The sequence below is a fragment of the Hippocampus zosterae genome, chromosome 14 (genome assembly GCF_025434085.1).
Source record: "Hippocampus zosterae strain Florida chromosome 14, ASM2543408v3, whole genome shotgun sequence".
Lineage (NCBI taxonomy): Eukaryota > Metazoa > Chordata > Actinopteri > Syngnathiformes > Syngnathidae > Hippocampus > Hippocampus zosterae.
In genome coordinates, this window is record NC_067464.1 from 14,783,889 (window position 1) to 14,801,167 (window position 17,279).

General features: G+C 41.7%; 1 protein-coding gene across 3 annotated transcripts in view; it reads left to right on the top strand.

Moving 5' to 3' along the window:
• Nucleotides 1-667: 667 nt before the first annotated feature.
• daam2 (dishevelled associated activator of morphogenesis 2) overlaps nt 668-17,279 on the top strand; it is an 84,735-nt gene continuing 68,123 nt past the window's right edge. The window contains exon 1 of one of the 3 annotated variants that reach the window (XM_052085685.1): nt 668-839. The gene's annotated coding sequence lies outside the window, so the exon portion shown is untranslated. Of the gene's footprint in view, nt 840-16,911; nt 16,964-17,279 lie in introns of those variants that run through there. The other 2 variants (XM_052085681.1, XM_052085684.1) reach the window with 2 other exon arrangements.

The following is a 17,279-nucleotide window of genomic DNA, read 5'->3' on the forward strand; positions in this document are numbered from 1 at the left end:
ACTGGCTCGGAACTATACTGGCAGTTCGGGAAAATTATTTTACCAAAACAGAGAGAAACAGCAAATACTAATTCATTTAAAAAAATGATTCTTACAGTAATCAGGGTGGGAGTACTACTTTTGTCAATATGAAACTCCTCAATTCACGACAATGCAGTTCTATAGGGCCAAGATGCCACAGGATGGCAGCAAAGCACAATGCTGTTTTCTAGATGAAGGTCCTGAATACACGAACATAGCACCAAAAAGCTACATAATTGCCACAAATGCCAACATTTGTTTGGACAGAAAAAAAGACACAATATGAGTATGCACTGGTTTCTATGGACTGTAAAAAAAAGACCTACAAAATAAATTGTCTTAAAACTCCCAAGCATTAAGTGCGTCTATACTAAATGAACACTGTATTGCAGTTCCAACTGCTTGGCAACATGAAACCGGGCCACCTGTGGGATTAGCTTTTTTTCCCCCTTTAGTTTGGTTTGGTTGTCACACCATTAAAATGTGGCCCTATGCAAAACATACAAATCAATGTTTAATGTACAACAATTCTCGACTTGCACCTTTCGGATTTTTTCGGATAAATGTCTCTCACATGCACACAACACAACGGCCAGTGTGTAGCTTTAAGAAGGGAGGCGTGGTGCTGCCGCTGTTTTGACCGACCTGACAGTCCCTCTGCAGTTCACTATCATTCAGATGAATGAGCAGCTCATTCTAAGCAGGACGTCGCCGCAACTGTCCCACACACTACATTTATCCGGTGACAACATTAAAGGATTATTATCAACGTCATCACTGCCGATCAGAACCTGCTTTCTCCGTGAAGAACCGAGACGGTAAGCACCGATTTTGTTTCATTTTACGAGTGCGAGGTGGACGGCTTGTGAGGGTGCTGTCAACCCCCCTCGACTGTGCCTTCATCAGCCGGGGAGGTAGCGGCGAGGCTGCCGTCGGCATGGAGGTTGCACACGTTTGAAGGCTTTGTTGCAAGTAAAGATTCGTTTGACAGTCTTAGTACGTTTTCACAGCCCACTCACACCACCTTTGTGCAGTTAAAAAACGAAAATGTGGGCGTTATGGACGCTGTTACGCGACATCTCTTTGAAGCTTGTGAAAAAGGATGCCAACCATAGCTCGCTCCGAGCACCGGCCGTTAAAAAAAGACAATCATTTGACGTCAGGATTTAATAACAGCTGTTCCTTGAATGTTTTTATTTGTTTTATAGGTCAAAGAGACAGTTGAGTCTTTTCCTATGTGTGTTAAAATGCCAACGAGCTTCCTTTTCATGGATACTCAATGTTTTTTGTATTTGTCTGCGGAATATGTACTCAATGTCTAAATTGACGCTTGTTCGGCCTGTCACCCATAGAGGGCGCTCTACCTCCTTATTAACAATCATACATGTCAGAAATGTACAGCAATGAGTGAAGGTTGGGTAAAGTTGTGTTTGATCAGGGGAATCAGACCACGTCTTCGATGGATAATTTCATACTACCAGTGTTGTATTTTTGAATAAAAGTAAATTCTTCTAAATCAGCGGTGTCAAACTCCGGTCCTGCAGGGCTGCTGTCCTGCATGTTTTCCCAGTCTCCGTTGCAACACATGATTCAAATGAACAGGTTCAATGTCAGGCATCCGCAGTGCGTGCTGATGATCTGATCATTTGAATCAGTTGTGTTGGAACAAGGAGACTTGGGAAAATATGCAGGACAGCGGCCCTCCAGATCTTGACATCCCTGTTCAAAATCCTCTTATTATATATATAAGCAGTCTATTGTTTAGATAGCTTGCTTTAATTTGGTCATGCAAGTAAAAGAAATGTGTGTGCCATAAACACCAGCATTTGACTGAATTTCACATACAGCCATTTGTAGATGCAACTTCAGTGATTCATCTTATTATTTTTCATACTTCATGGTATTTTTGTTGAAAGGTCATATACACACACAAATTAGCGACATTTTTTTCATTTTTTTAAGATGACAGAGGAAATGAGGTCACCGGTCAACAGGTGAAAGTGCAACATTCCTAATCATGCACACACACACACACACAATTATACTTGTATTTCAATTAGGTTATCATCATCAGTGTTGTTTTTAAATGAACATAAGCTAGACACACATTCCGACTCTGTATCACCATCACATTTTTTGCTTTCATCTGCTTTAATTTCTTTTGCATGCACTGAGAGATAAATTCGTTTCACTTTGTTGTACTGTGTGGTTGTAGTCCAGTAAGGATGCTGAATAGATACATAGCTAGATAGTTGGACAGACAGACAATTTATTAATCTCCAATGTGGAAAGTCAGGCCATTAATGAAATTTACAAATCCTGCTGTGTTCTTTCACGGTTTGGTTTAAGTTGTGTTGTCGATAGTGATTAGTAGCCACCTTTCTTGGGGCCTTCTTGCTACCAGCCAGCAACAGTTTGTCTGAAGCCTTATGTGGGGGATTCCCAACAGTGACACATTGTCTAAAGCAGTGGTTTTTCATGAATATGGGCCAATAATGGTCTGAGGCAATTGCCTGGGTTGCCTGCCCTGTGAGGTAAAATTATGGGCAATAGATCAGAGCTCGCTCTCCGTTTCCATTCCTTGCTGTATGGAATTTGCATGTTCTCCGCATGTTTGCGTGGGTTTTCTCTGGGTACTCCGGCTTCCTCCCACAGGAGAGACAGAGAGGAAGGCCAAAGAGGAGATTCATGGATGTGATGGAAAAAAGGCATGCAGGTAGTTGGAGACAGAGTAGAGGATGCAGAGAACAAGAAAAGATGGAAATTAATGACTCGCTGTGGCAACCCCTGAAAAGGGACAAGCTGAAAGGAGAAGGAGAAGACTCCGGCTTCCTCCCACATTCCAAAAACATGCTTCTCAGGCTATGTCAAGGCATCCGATATTGGTGTGAATGTGAATGGTTGTTTGTTATACAGTATGTGGCCAGCCAGGGGTGTACTCCGTATGTCACCTAAAGTCCAATGAAAACAGCTTAAACTGGAGCAAATTTAACCCTGCTCAGGAGGTGGTTTAAAAATTTTATTTAAATGCTCGTTTGCGGGGTAGCACCGATATAAAATGGGTTGTGTAAACGCGACAGGGGTAGACTCCTTTTACAGTGTCTGATAGACCACGGTGTTGATTTGTCTGGAGAAGTATGAACCCTGATTTTTCGATATGTCACAAACAAGACGGGCAAAAGAAAGTACACTTTACGCTTGTGCATGTTTTATTTCGTATCGCATGGCCGCTGAAACTGCCATGTGAACGCAAGTGGGGCTGCACCGGGGTTAACACGCTTCTCTTTAGTAAGCAGCTTTATACGTGTGAACGCTCCACAAAATTTACACCGATGTAAGATATATCGCAACAAAATACATCGGTGCAGCACCGATGTAAATGTGTTCCGTGTGAACATCCCTAGACTAATTTCTTTCCTTGTTTCTCAAAAATATTATTTTCTGTCAAATTATTACTGTATATGTTTTATGTTCAATAAACAAACCAAACCAAACCAAATAACATGCTGCATTCATGTCACTGAATCTACACTGGTTGTTTACCTACTTGCAGGCCTCCATAGCTCTTAAAACTCAATCTGTAAATCAAAGAGGATGGCGAGGTATCGAGCCATTTAATCCCCCCGAACATCTGGCAGCGATGCGGCAATGTGTGCTGTGGCTCAGCTGATCAGGCTTTACCAGCAGTGCCCCATGTCAAGTGCAAAGTTGTCCCCTCCTCCTCCTCACCCACACAGCTTTGCAGTTAGCACCTGCCACATTGTAGCTAATGGGTCTAGACTATGTTGCTTGTGAGTGTCATGTAAGATCCTCTCATGTTTTGTTTGGCTTGAACAGATCATGACACAGAACTTACCGGTACCTTTTATTCATGTTTTGTTATTGCTTATTAAAAGGCAGGCCACTAACCACCACAGGATTGGATTAGTGGACATTGATAGATTTATTGGGACACTTCTGCCATTGTTGGATATACAGCACAATGAGAACAACCCATATTAAAGGAAGGTTTTTGTTCAAAGGTTCAGTTTATGCAAGAACAATTTTCTGGTTTTAAAGGGACACTTGTATGTATGTAGGTCTGTATGTAAAAATAATGTCAGGACTAGGAAAAATTGATTCAATGCATTTTTTATGACAACCCGGTACATTCATCACACTGCCGCTGTCAGGGCAGCAATTAATGTTCGGCTACAGAGACGGCTAAAGTTAGCGGTTATCTTAGACCAGTAAGAAGATAATTTTGTATGCTCACCTTGTTTCAGCGGCCAAATGCTAATTGCTACCTGGACAATGGCAGTCGATGCAACAGGTTAGCCTGTTAGCTCTGTGGGGATAATGGCTGGGTGGAGTCCATGAAAGGTTTAGTTTCACTAATGTCTGAAAAATGTGCTTAATCGCTTTGAAATGCACACCTTAATATGCATATTCATACTCATGTCTACTCCAACCTGTCAAAATATAAAAATGATTGGCACATTTACAGTAGGGGCTCCATGTTGCAATTGTTCTCTGAGCGAATCGCTGTAGTTCTTGAGCAAAAAGGGGGCCATCCCTTAAAAGGGATTACCCCTTTTAAATCATGATTGCACGTACCCGTATTTGAGTGCTTGTGATTTATGTTCTTTTTAAATGTAGAATTGAGGTTCTCTGGACTTTGATAGTACCGGGTACTTATTTTTAAAACACTACAACATTAAAGGAAACAGAAAATGGTAAATCTTTGAGTGTGACCGCTGACAAACCTCCTTTGGAATAAATGGCCCACGTCTGTGGGAGGGCATTTTGTTTTATAATGTGCAGAAAAGGAATGCTGTATCAAGGTTTTGTAACCAAATCTGTTAATGTGTACGTGTTAGCCACGTGAAGCATTTGAATCTTCAAAACTCTAAAATCATACATATGAAACAGGTTGCCTTTCAATTCATCTGGAGCAGCTGTTGCAGCAGTTTGGCAGGAGTATTTTTAGGTCCAATGTTTTGATTAGCACGCGCGAATCCTCGTCCAGCTACCTGTGCGTTTCCGAAGGGATGGAGGAAAGAAAAATAGGTCTGGTCCAAGAGTAACAAGGCCCTTTGGCTGACGTAGGCTGCTTCTGGCTGTACCCTTGCCTTGCTGACTGAAAATGATATAGAGAATTGTGTTGTGTGCACATTACTGGGTTGGAAAGAGGATTTTGAAGCCATGCTCAGACGACATGGGGGGCCTGGTAGACGCTATTCGGCCACTGGGCAGGGATGAGTGGGGCAGGCTCATTATTCAGCCATTTTTACGCAAATTGCTGTACTTCACTTCAGCATCGTTTTGCTCAACAAGTGGGATCAAGCCAGCGCGGCACAGTGTAATCGGTTAATGCTTTTTAAAGGAACAAATAAAGTATTGCAATATATGTTTTCTCTTAACATATGGCTGTGTATTACAAAAAGTTGATAATCAATGTTAAGCAAACATCATGTTTTTTTCTGACAATTGCATGCCTGATGGCATACAGAAATGGTAATGATTCTTCATCACCCAGTCAGTCTGTACAGGAAAGGTGACAAAATAGAAGTGTATCGTATTTTCCGCACTAAAAGGCGCACCATAAAGCCTACCATTTTCTTAAAAGCTCGCAGCACCTTAAAATCCGATGTGCCATGCGTCTGATCATTACGGTAATATTTCGACCCCAAAATGGCTCCTTGCTCGAGACATGCTGACATCGCAGAGTTCAAACTTAAGGCGATCGGGTTACGCAGTTGAACACGAAAATAGAGCAGCGGCAAGAGAGTTGAACGTTAACAAGTCAATGTTATAACTTGCTGTTGGTTAAGTGAACTGTGTCGCTGCTTTATTGAATAAGTTTTACTGACATCTGATCGTTCTGTTTCACTTTTCATGAGCGTCGCCCCATCTAGTGGAGGCATGGTAGATTGCGTCTTATAATGTATGAAAAAAATACAAAATAGACCATTCATTGAAAGTGCGCCTTTTAGTGTGGAAAATACGGTAGTATATAAAAGGTTGCCCCTGAACAGTCTAGTTTAATTAAATTTTCTACCGCTCTGTTTGGATTGGTCAATCTTGACCATGCTTGTTTTTCCTGCACGGGTCGTCGTGTGTAGGCGTGATGGTTGTGACTACATCAGCTATGAAGATTACATGACATAAAAGCGAGGCCTCATTGAACTTGTGAACACAAGCGTGCATTTCTCTGTTGTAATCCAATGCATTTATGTCTTCTTCTCTTACCATGATCATTATCCCGGTTATGTTCCATTGTTATCTTGGAATTGGTAGTTCTTTGTCAACCAGTGAACAGCATTGTGTTCGGCCCCATCCTACACAATACTGTATCATGTAGAAGCCAACCAAAATGAAATTTTATTATGTGAGCTGGGGCCAGAATGTCGAGCTTGAAATCTGGACCACTCATCAAGCCTTAAAGGTGGAACCCACTCATTGTGCAGGAAAGGCAAATTGGTTTCATATGTGAACACACAGTTTAGGTTTGCCATGAAAAAATACTTGATTGACATGATGAGTTGCTGATTGTATCTGAGACAATAGACAATGTGGCAATTTAGGCAAAAATTCGACTTGTCTCTTCCAGATTCGAATAATCAAGAATCCCCATGTTATTACCTTCCATCATTAGTCACAGTACGTGCCAATGACCTTTTCCCTGGTTCAGTCAGCTCTTCATCTATGTGGTGGCAATGAAGGCTGCTTGCATGCTTACTGCAATTTCTGGCACAGGGCTTAAGGGAGAAGTCTGGGAGTAATTAGCTGTTAAGGCATAATCTTATTCCAGACAGCACATGTTGTCTATTAAAAGTGATCACCGCGCAACCAATCCACCCACCCCCCATAAATGCCCTCTGAACCCCTCTCTTACCAGTCTTTAGTCATAGATGGTGTTTATGATCTCCTGTCCCAACCTAACCCCGAATACACTGACTTTAACTTTGTGTACTCACAAAAAATAGAGAACTGGACTGTCCTGAATGTTATTTTTGTCGCATGAAGCAACCGTAATTCTGGCTCCATGAAATACATTCCCATAACGTGCATTTGCAATTCCAAATATCTGAATACGAGTACATCAGTTATGCCTTACCGTAACATAACCTAACATAACCGGTTCATTCTCCCCAAGCTGTCCGACAATAAGTGTTTGTGTATGTGTATAGATATAAATTTGGGTGGCCGGGTGGTGCACCGTTCGATTCTGGCTCTGGCTTTCCTGTGTAGCGTTTGCATGTTCTCCCCGTGCCTGCGTGGGTTTTCTCCGGGTACTCTGATTTCCTCCCACATTCCAAAAACATGCGTAGCAGGTTAATGGAACACTTGAAATTGTCCCTAGGTCTGAGTGTGCGTGTGAATGGTTGTTCATCTCTGTGTGCCCTGCGATTGTCTGGCAACCAGTTTAGGGTGTACTCCATCTACTGCCTGGAGACAGCAGGGATAGGCTGCGGCACGCTCCGCGCCCTGTGTGAGGATAAGCGGATTAGAAAATGGATGGAAGGATGAATGGATTTTATCAAATACATTTAATTCAAGTCTATTTCATCTGGTTTGACCAGGATTGATCAATGTGCCAGTTTTGTTGATGGAAGGCTGGAACATGTTCTGGTCTATTGCTTTTAGACAGTGAAAAAGATGTTCTCTGCTCAGACACACCTCAGTTCGAGAGGAAGCACTGCATTGCTGGAATGTCTGATAGAGCAATGACCTCTTGGCATCAAACGAGAATGTGGTTTAACCAGCTATGAAGTTGGATTTTCACATTCGTCATATGTCCCAGTCTATTGTTGAATTGAAATGATGATCCTTCGTTCGACAATATATAGAGACTTATTCCAACACTTAAATCAGTAAATAAATCAGTATAAGACTGTTTCTTGCGTAACAGTCTTATACTGATTTATTTTGGTTACCCCTCTTCTTCCAGATGTGTTCAAACGATTTCCAGACTGTGAGGTCAATTAAAATCCCATCAATCATGGCTATTGTATCATAGACCAGAGACCTTGCAACATGCTCTTGGTCATTCATGACATTTCATTGTTAGCAAGGCTTTTGCACATCAAGGCCTCTGCTGTGTTTTTGGAAACAGACTGATGGATGGATGAATATCTCACCGCATGAACTCGGTGATTTGACTCGCATGTTGCCACCCTGCGATACACATTCTTGACGTCACCAGGCCTATGTTCTGACGTCATGGGATTTTGTAGCTGCAGTAGAACTTGCATTTTGCATTCAGGATTGATATCCTCTCTCGTTAAATAAATCTCGTTTGTGGACTTCAGAGCCACGTTCAACGTCATCATCCCTGAACTCCTCCGAGCTTCTCTTTCTTAGTGTCTCTCCTGCTATTTGACAGCGGATTAGCTTTCTGACAGGCAGGATACAGAAGATGTGTTAAGTGGCATCCACAATTTTCTTTTTCTTATGATTGCCTATTGCTGTGATACTGGAATGGAGTCCCTTGTATGTTTTTACATACTGTAATTGGCCTATAAGGCTGACTCTGATACTGGTACAGATTGCTCTCAATGCTTTGGGAGATGTATTTGTCCTTGATGATATTTCACTGGGGGGGCCTGGTTGTTGTGAATTGCATATTATTGCTGTTTTTGGATGGCATAAATTGACAGGGAACCAGTCACTAGGAACACATGACAGTACTTTCCTTCTGATATCGTTTAAGAGAACAATCTTCCTCATTGATGAGGTTGGTTGACAGATTTTTGCTCCATGCACTTTTTGATGCAGAGGTGTTGTTTCAAACTGCTCTATAACTAAAGTTATAAAGTAAATTAATTAATGCAGTGTGATTCAGTATAAAACCAAAATGTTAGATGGGGAGACTCTGCAAGGTTAGATTAATTTTCCCGGTCTCATTACACATTTACATGGCTGCTTGTTGCCAGGAAGAGTTAATGGAGTTTTTTGTGCCCCAAAGAACAATAAAAATAGGCATATGCCAGCCATGGCCACACTAAGGGGCAGCCCCGGGCGCAGCACCGGACCAAATCTTGCCGTGTGAACAGCCCTTAAGCTGCTTGTATGACAAACCAGGGACGGACAGAACCATGTCCCCAAGCAGAAAACCGTAATGAAAATTAAGTTAAACACATACACACAAATTGATGTCTTCTCTGAATGAAATAGAAAATCCATTGCAAGGAAAGAAAACTACTGCCCTTCATCCAGTCAAAATTGCATCATGCTGTACTGTATGTCTTTTGACGTGACTACACTCTTCATATGCTTTCTTCCTTTTTCACAGCCTTGCTTCACTTAAACTTGCACATTTTCACCTCCACCTCACAGCTTACATGTGTTGTCCAGGTCCCATGTCTCCATGCAGTCAAAAGTACATCAATCGGCTGCAGGATGAAGTGTGAGACCAGATCATCCATTCTTAGACCTCCTGCGCCTCTGTACTGAGCTAATAATACCCCGAGTTACAGAGAAAGCGCAACAGCGGTTCTGTCGGTAGAAGCAAAGGGACGGTCGGATTGGGTGGTGGAGGTGATTGTGGGGGCTCCAATTGGGACATGTGCGCTTGATACTTTGCTGAGCACAAAGCAGCTCTTTCACTTGGGATCTGGAGCACATATGGAATAGTTTATCAAAACTCCATAACGTCAACTCCACAGTGTTCTCTTGCCAACAGGTTCCTCTTCACCTACACATCTCGAATTCAGTGTGCCACTGAACTGAGCTTTTAAAGTTGGACCTGGCATCGGACATGTACTCCTCACTACTTTCCACATCAGGAATCTATTTTATCTTCGGATGAACCCAAACCAATAATATTTTAAGACTCCTTCTATGCTCTTAAATGTTCCTCTTTGATGCTTGTCCGTATTTACAAGTTGGTTTGACGGACCTTCATTTTCACCATCAAATTACAACTCTGTTCCCCCCTTCAAAGTGGATCTTTGTTGAACACTGAAGCTCATTCCTATGTTTTCACTTGGAAAGTTAACTATTGGGCTCCTGATTCTTTCGAGAGCGTGCATTTGGCATGAATTGCATTTGGCGCCAGATAACTATTTTACTTACTTTTATGTGACCTAGAACTCAAGTCCACAATGAGTGACTTTGCTCCGTGTCAAATTATAGCAACCCTATTTCAATGCTATCACTGTGGGCCTGTATGACATCAGCTTGAAAGATTGTCTTCCAAACTGCACAGCTGGGTGTAGATAACAGAGCGGCTTGGATGTTTATTTCTTGTCTTTCTGCATTCCTGCTTCTTATTTATAATGTCCAACATAAGGGGTTGGGGGCGGGGGGGTTACTTCTATAAAAGGAAGTTTGAAGACTTTCGCTGTCCCACTGGAAACAAGGCATGCATATTTTTTTTCTCAAGATGTAATCTCTTCAGAAGGGCAGTAGTCAACATGGAGAAAAAAAGCGTGATCTTGTATTCGCCTTCCTTCACCTCATAGTCCCAAGGCATAAACATCAACGCAGCTGACTTCTTGTGCAGTTGTGCCGGGTTCTTTGACTAGATTGCATGACTGTCTGCAACAAGTTTGGCTGTGATTTGAAATTTGAATCCTAAGTGAATGCAGCAAAATTGCAGTCCAATGGCAAATGAAATGGCTGTGTTACATTGCTTGACCTCTTGACGTAATTTGAGATTGTACAGTTCTCGTCCTCCTTCACTGTCCTTCATAATTGACATCAGATTCTTTCCTTCCCTCTTTTGACTTGAACTCCATATATCCTCAAGGTGTAGTATTCTCATTTCATGACTCATTGATGATAACTTTCCAAATGTTGTGTCCAATTCCTTGTTCATTCATGGAGAATGAGTAGTAAGTAGCAAATCTCTCGCCTGTTCTGAGCCTGTAATGTTATGTTTTTATTTTATTTTATGAAATTCATCATAATCCATGAAGCAGTTATTCTAATCCACTGTGCTTTATATTTGTCTTGTATACTACAAACGGAACCAGATCAAGCCCATGCAGGCATGGAGAACAGTGCTGCACCTATTAAGTTGCGGCGAGTGAGGTAGTTAATCCTTTGTTCAAGGGCACCTCAACAGTAGTTGGAAAGCAAACTGTATCTCTCCACCAAACAGTTGTCATCTTTACTTTTGTTCGCAGCTGGACAAATCTCAAGTCCCTTCAGATGCCGCCCAATGACTTGGCTCATCTCCTGAACTTTTCCATCGGTTAACGGATATCCTTAGTCACTGAGGAGACAAAAAGTAATTTATTGATTAATTTATTTTACCCATAAACATTGTGGTTGTGATCCTATGCTGTTTTTTAAATTAGTTTTTAATGTTTGTATCCAACTAGTTTTTTTACTGAGCCACCTAATATATGTCTATAATAAATAGTCATTTTTACACAGTTCATTAACAAGGCGGTGTTGTTCATGCTATGACTGAGTATGAACTTGTTTGGCCCTTGTTATTTTAACTGTCGGGCCTTCCTCATTCCACACTCCCTTCCTTTCTGTCTCCTTGGTCCCTTTTGCTGCCCTGCGTGAATCTGTTTGTGTGTTTGATTGTGGGAAAATTTCCCGACATTCATGAGAGTTCCCTGCTCTCTGGACCGTCTTTTCCCTGGAGGCCCCTTTGGCTCACAGAGACTGAGCCCCATCACTACTCTGGGACCCTTCTCCTAGCAACCCCTAGTGGTAGCAAAAGTGGCAGAATTCCTCTTTTGAGGCCAACTGTTCCACCGTGGAGATTCAAAAATGCTATTTATCTTTTCAGAAGTAGATTACTTCGCTGTCTCCATAATGTGATAAAAGGTCTTGAAACAAACAAACAATTACTTCAGATTGACTAATGGGTGTTACTGTAACACACTGTTGGGGAATGTGCTACACTGCTGTTTTTTGTCTAATTCGTGCAGAGCAAGTCTTTCCTCCAAAGCTAGATATTGAATCTGAAGGCAAAATGGATGTGAGGTGAGGAAATGAGATTTGATTTTTGTGCCATCTATACTGCTTCTAATGCCTCAATAAACTTACCGTCCTGTCTTGCAGTCAGTGGATTCTTAAGTTCTTTGCATAGAATTGGTACACTTTTCACTTCCTGTAAAATAATGCATGTAGGCTGATCAACAACCACGTGGTGCAGTTTAAAGCCCGAAAGAAGGGTAAAAATTACAGCCAGGCACCTTTAAGATAAGATATCCTTTATTCGTCCCACAATGGGGAAATTGGCTCACACCCAAGACCTAATATGTCTTTCGCGTAAACTGTCATTTCATTGTGTTTGAGCAATGAGATGGATGAGTGAATGCAGGTGGGGATCTCAAACATGATGACAAACGGGTCTCTCTTTTGGCTATCGAGTAACAAAACTGATGAATATGGATCTTGAATGCTGGACCTGAGCCATGGATCCTTCATCATTGCAACATTTTTTTCCTCCCAAGAACTCCTTTTGACCAAGTGAAGGACCGTGTGGTTGGAAACAGCAAAAGCATTCAGAGGCCTTATGAATAGAAGCCTGTCTCTAGAGAGCTTTACTAAAATAGGTTCTTTTGCTTTTATCCCTTTGGAGAGGCAGATTGAGCTCTCACAGGCTCACTTCAAACGGACTGTTGAAAGGCAAGGTGTTTATTTGTACAGCATTATAACACACCATTTACCAGTTTAAGCATTTATTGGTGTTCTCTCTCATCCCGCACCACCATAAGGCCATTTTCCAAACCATAACTTTGTGCGCAATGAAACCTCTAACAGTTGTTTCCTTTCACTGCTTGTTGGAACTGAGCTAACATGACCGGTACCGGACCGTAGTGAAAAAGAATGAAGAAAAATATCAATCCTGTTCCAACGCACTACCAGTGAGGACAACTCCGACTCGAATCCTACTCCCATTCAGAGTGACTCATATTCCGTACTGCTCCCATTTTGCAGGTCAGATATATTAATAATAGCTGCACGTCTCCTTTTTTTCCCTCCTACTGAATAATCCCGCTCCCGTTTGCTCCTGTACCATCCGAATTCATCGATGAAACGTTAAGCTATGGTAACTCTCATCCCATGAGAATCCTGTTGGATTTCTAAAAAAAAATGTCACCCTCTTTGCATCATGGAGTCTAGAGTTTTGTTCTTATTTTTTTCTCCCTGCTCATATAAATGAGGGTACTATTTGCTATTGCCATTCAGGAAGTGTGTGGGTAAACAAACACCTATATTAAGTGGCGCACTAAGAAATGACCCAACCATGTCTTGCCTTTGCAACCAGAGAGAACACGGGCTGTATTTTTGTTCAGTTTCTTGATCTCCGTTCCTGAAGTGTGTTAACAGCCCCATTTTAGATCAAGCACCCTCACTGACGAAACAAATTTTCATTTGTCTTTATGGATAATAACACCGGTCTGCTAATGTGATACTGGTAGTCACATCGTGTTGCATTTTCTAATTTTGTTCGATGTAATCTAGAATTTTCCTATTGTCTCTCTAACTAAAACAAGAAGCCCTGCATGTGTGCTGAAAGGTCCATTCTGCTAACAATGGAATGATAAAGGGATGACTAACCCGTGGGCCAAACTCATGTCTGGCAAACCATCTGACTCAGTGCAAGCATCAAAGCTCCAAGAGGTGGATTTATTTGGGTCGCTTTTGTTCTATCTTCGTCTTTTCCAACACATGCGCAAATTTGTCCCTTCCATACAATCTAAATGGTTCCCTTCAAGCTGTGAGCCATAAAGATGGCTGAATGTTTTTTAAAGCCTGTCCCGGCCAAATAACTTCACATTGTGTGACAGCTGCATGGATTAGCGGTGCCACGTTGCATGAGCAGACTGAAAGATATTTGGATTGTTGGAGAAAGCCAAAACGGATGAGGGTTGGTGCAGTGGCAGGGATGTGACCAGAAGGGATATGTGCCCTTGACCACGTGTATTTGAATTCATGCAAACAAAAGGGGGTGGCTCAGCCATATTAAGACAGGCCCCATTGCAGCCACGAATGCAGCTTTATCAACTGATAAAACACGCACCTGGAGATCCACTGCAATAACCAATGCCAGAGTGACCTAGCTATATTGCGTATTATTCTTAAATCCCAACTAAGGGAGATTGAATGGACTTTCACGGAACTATTTAATGTCCGATGGTATTAAGAGTGAGGGCTATCAAAGTAGTACATGTACTTGCATTCTATTCAAGGGTTAGTCATTGAGAATTTAATTTAAGATATTCCACTTGATTGGAGTGAGTTACGTGTGTATTTAAGGCAATTAAAAGACAAGCTATTTGCTTTAACACTAATAAGCATCTTTTGTGAGAGTGATGTTTGGGGAGTTTCCCCCCCGGTCTAGTTAAAATGGTATAACCCAAGAGGCAAGGTGCGACTTGCCATCGTTACCGTCAGTTGCTATAAATGCTACTAAAGCAGTAGTCAAACGCCATCATGACTTGTGTCATTAATAAACCAAACAAGTGATCGTTATGTATCACAAGGAAGACTCGATGAGACATCTGAACAAGTTCAATATCCTGACACTGACTTAAGCCTCTTTCCTGTCATCCTTGACGTAATGATTGATCATGACAATGGGATGAACGTCTCTACAAGTCTACATCACAAAGTGCTGCCGTGTTGCCGTTTATGATGATTATCATAACTGTTCTTTCAACCCTGCTGTCTTGTAAGTTGTACGGGAAACAGTGTCAGACATACAAAGGCGGAGGGAAAAAAAACAAGATGTGGGGTGGTGGCTGGTGGTTTGTTAGACCTCCATTTTTGTTCCACCATGCAACGGGAGACCAATTGCGGGCCCAACCTGCAAATTTCATTTCAATAGCATGTATTTGGCACGTGAATTTATGTTGGGACGAGCTCCATGGCTGAAATGGATTTTGAATGGGAAATCAAATTTCTCTGACAAAGTACCCTGTTTAAAAAACAAATTAAAAACAATCTGACTGATGTTTTTTTGATATATGAAGCCTGAATGATTAATCACTGCTTGCATACCTTACAGTTTTCCATGCAGTTCTTGGCACATAAAAGGGCCAACTGCACAGCTCCATTGTGTTCTAGAAGAAGACAGATGGATTTCAGGGGCGCGTGGCTCTGGGGCGTGTGTCTGACACCCCAGGAAGCTGCGCTGGTCTCAGCTGATTTTAATCAACACCCTGATTTTGTGCACAATGGGGGCCCTTCATGCTGCTCCATCGCTGCCCCTGACAATAGCATATGCTCAAATATTTACTGTATGTCTTTTAAGAGAGAGAAGAGTGAATGTGTCATGTGAAAATCAGCTTCTTTGAGAGCACTTAGAGTAAGCGAACTTGGAATTGCCGCCTATCGAGCATTAGATTCAACTCATAAGCAGTCAGTGAAGTCCGGTTAGACATTTTATCAACGCCTTTGTCTTTGTTACTTCCTTGCTGGCCTCTCAGAGCGGCAGATGAGGGGAGTTGAGCCATTTCTTAACCAGACAACTCGGGTTAGTTTAGTGCTGCATGGCAGCTTGATGACAAGCAGATGGATTTAAAATCGGTCCAATGGGATAAGCGTTTTAGAAAATGGATGGATGCATGGTTGAGAGAACACCCTGGGTTCTACCGTTCGACAGGGGATGCATCCTGCAGGTTAAAGTATCTTATAGTCTTATTTATTTGTTACTGCAATTTTGTGCAAAAACACTACAGTATTGGGATTTATTTTCATGTTTTTTTTAACATTTGAGCTCTCACACTCCACCCCTCCACTTCATCTAAAATTTTCTCGCTGTTGGCCTTTCGTATAACAAGCATGTCCAAATTCAGTTTATCCAACATATTAATGCACTTTATGCGGCAGAATTGTGTCGAACGTCCGTGTGTTCTCCATGCTTGATTTTTTATTTTTTTTTTCATTATAACTCGGACACAAAATAGTGTGATGTGTTAAGATTGAACTGTTACTCACTTATACCTGTAGAATGTCTACACACTTTGCAAATCAAAACAGCTGTCTGGATCAAGTTGCGGGACTTTGCATCCCATCTCATAAGGCAAGCCGTGGACAACAGTAGACACATGATTGTCTTTTGCAATGATAATGAAGATGCTGATGAACAGGATGCGCCAGAGGGCTCCTTAAATTTGGTAGCTAGTAAATCAGATGAGATGCCTAGCTCCTCTCGCCATATATAAGGCATCGAAAGAAACTCTCCATGTGGTTGGTGTTGGAACAAAAGGCATGTAGGCCTGACTAATTTTGATGGGTCAAATGTTGTCTTGTGTTTTGGCCTCTTCGTTGCTGTAATTTCTGGGCTTGTCATGTTTAGCTGTTTTCTCTTTGGTGTACAGATACTAGTTGAAGCTGTGTAAGCAGTGTGTTCTGATTTTGAAGTGGTGAACAAAGTGTTTTTCATCGTTGATTTCTACAAAGAAAGCCAAAATGGCAATTGTGTCTATTATCCAGTACTACTCTTGATTAGACCATGGCTTCTAGATGGCTAGATACTGTTGGTTAAAGACTAGTTTCCGCAACTCTCCTCTTTACCTGATTTGTATACATGTTGTTTGGCCCATAGCAGATTTAGTGAGCTGATGCAGTAACAATAGCGCAACGGTGAGCAAAATGAATCCAAGTAAATAACTGCACTTATGTAAAGAGATAATTATCAAATGTTTCTTATACATTTGTGCCTTCAAATTTGGCAAATATGCTTCTATCACTTGCTTCCGTAGTCTCTGGCCATACAACGTTGCCTCTTCAGATAGCTTGGTCTGTCTGTGTTCATTGGTAACATTGGGTTCAGAGTTCATCTCAGACTCAAAGGTCAAGAAAAAGGTCACAGGACCATGAGCGCAGCCTTGCACCTGTTCACAGGGGGCCCACTTTAGCCAGGCAGATGCTTCCCAGATGTTCTAGTAACCAACTGTATTCCTTTATTCTAAGCTTTTTATAACTTCACTCCTCAGACATACTTCACCATACATGGACAAATGCGATACTTCAGAGAGAGGTAAAACTGTTTTGATTCACAGCATTGTAAAGAAACAATTTACACCTGGTTAGCCTAAGATGGAGAATTCAAAATATTTTGGGGTTCACTTAACAGTCACCAAGCTCCCCACCCCCCCAAGTGGTTTGTGCTGGGATTTTTTGACTAAAGGGATAAATGTCAGCACTGAAATGTAGTCATGGCTGCACAGCTGAGCCTGCACTCTGCAGATAGCTGTTCCCTTGTTGCCACTTACAAGAGCATGTGGAATATGAAAACCATATTTTCAAATGTTAGCATCTGGAAAAAGAACAAGACCCACTCATTTAGGTTTTAC